Source organism: Arachis duranensis, chromosome 2 (assembly GCF_000817695.3).
Source record: "Arachis duranensis cultivar V14167 chromosome 2, aradu.V14167.gnm2.J7QH, whole genome shotgun sequence".
Lineage (NCBI taxonomy): Eukaryota > Viridiplantae > Streptophyta > Magnoliopsida > Fabales > Fabaceae > Arachis > Arachis duranensis.
Genome location: NC_029773.3, coordinates 43,356,992 through 43,359,685, shown reverse-complemented (window position 1 = coordinate 43,359,685; position 2,694 = coordinate 43,356,992).

The following is a 2,694-nucleotide window of genomic DNA, read 5'->3' as shown; positions in this document are numbered from 1 at the left end:
ATTGGGAGAATTAATTGATAAATTTAATTATCGTTTTAATTTTATAAAATTGACACTTGTTAAAATTATACTCAATTCATTAAGGTGTGTTTTTTTCCTTATCACTAATATTTTGTTCCTACAAGTATAATTATCCGTGTCATACACGTGATAAAATTAAAATTAAAATTTTAAATTATTTTTTTAAAATTAATTTGAATTATAATAATTTATTTAATAAAAAGTAATATGTTATGCATTGTTTGATTTTTTTAAATCTAGTGTTAATTGGATTAACTCTAAAATATTTATTGATCAGTTATAATAATCTACTTTCTTCAATAAATCAGACATATATACTGAATATGATCATAAATAATATAGTAATAGTCAAATCCATCAATAAATATATTGGTTATTATCACATGATAAAATAAATTAAATATAGAGGCTATTAGCACTTATAAATCTATAAAATCGTACTGTCTTTGATTCGCGTGCAAGGGTTTACTTATCAAATAAACTTAAAATATGAACAAAAAATATTTATAAATTAGACCTAGCATCACTTGAAAGAATAATGACAAATGTCGTCTTATTCTTGTCAAATTTGGATGAGACTTTTCATAACCTTATATATTTTGCTTTTATTTTTCAAACTTTTTCATTACATAATCTACCATAGGCAATACTGTTGATAGAATCATAGTTAGTAGCCCTTAGGTATGAGAAATAATAAATAGAAGAAGATCTATGTTTGGGTACGAATTTTCTAGATGATAAATAATTGTAACAATTCACTATTAATCCTTATATATATATATAAACTAATTATACATGGTAATAATTAGCAAATATCTTCAATGGAGATACTTACTACAGTTAGGTGAAATTTATTTCATTATATTTTATTAACCTTTATGATTAATTCAATAGAGATACTTACTCTTAATTATTTTTTGTTATAATTATTTTGTTTTATATATATAATTTTTTTATTCTACAATTATGCAATAATTTTTTATTTTTTATATGTATATATATTCCTCAATTCCAACTCCATTCATACGTATATTAACAGTTTTTTTTAATAGTGATGTTTTAATTTTTTGTTTTTCTTTTTTTCACGTATCTTTCTTTTTTTTTAAATAGTGATGTTTTAATATTTTTTAAATATATTTTTCTTAATAATTACATTTCTAATCTGAAATATAAAATGAGAAAAAAGGTGATACATATATCCAAAAAAAAATAAACTTAAAAATCAGAAAAAAAGAAATTTTATATTAAAAATGTAAAAATAATATATTCAAAAAGAATAGTCGTAATATATAAATTGAGTCAATAATTTAAATTTCTCTAAAACTAATTTAATCAAATACCAATATTAGAAATAAATTACTTAAATAATATTTAATCTATTCTAGTCTTTAGACACGTATAGATTAGAGTCATTCTCGTAATGACAATGAACTGAAACAACATCGTAAGTTCGAACATTTAGAATTCATACAAATTCAGACCATTCCTTTGTTCTTTGAAAATTTTCTGTATCCCTGATAGAGTTGAATCGAAATTCCTTTTATGAAAAAAGAGTTACGGAGATGGCTTTGATGTGTTAAGACTAAAATTCGAAAGTCACTATTTCTATTTGAGTGTGACACCCATTAAACCTGAAAGATCAAATAAAATAGTATTGCTGGTTTTATTCTCATTTAATTCTAAATCAAAAGTAATAATGACTTATTTAATTTAACATTAAATGAGATGACCATTATATAAGTTATTTAATGTAAAATAACTTAATTTATGATTATAATTAATATATGTATTGCCCATAAATAAATTAGGAAATAATAATTTCGTAACAAAATAATCATTCAATTTGAATTACAACTAATTGATTGATAGTAATTATAATAAATTATATGATATTTAAATAATTAACCAAATCAATTAGTTGATATAATTAATTTATTATAATAAAATAAATTTAATGAGTTAAAAAGATAAATTGAAAAATACCATCAGAAACATGTTACGACAGTTTTATCATTAAGTGCAGAAATTTAATTTTTACATAATAGAATAGATATTTACAGATTATTATATTAAACACAGACTAAAAAAATACACTAAACAAAATAAAAGCATCAATGGTAATATATAACCTAAAAAATTACTTAAATTAAAAAAGAACCTGTGATGAATTATAATAACTCTATATATGAGAAGTAAAAGTAAAATAAATAATTAAAAATAAAGTAAAAAGAGCAATTAAAAAAATTTAAAGAAGATAGAAAAGATAATGTGTGAAGTAGATAAAAAATGTATTGTAATAGAATATTAATATAATTAATTAATAGAAAGGATGAAAGAGAAAAATCAAAATACGATCTTATTAAAAAAATTTCAAAAAAAATATTTTAAAAAAATCTATTAATCAACTTTTATAAAAATATTACAAAAATTTAAATTATCTTTAAATAAAATAATAATACCCTTAATAATTATTAATCAAAATAAATAAAAAAAGAATTAATATAAAACAAAATCATAGAAAAATATTAGCAAAATTAAGATAAAAAATAAAATAAAATTTACAAATATTTTATCTAAAGTATAAAATAGAGAGGAAAAAAAGGGATATATAAAATAATAAGATAATAATTTAAATTAATTGAGTTCATTTATTTTATTACTTTATATATTATT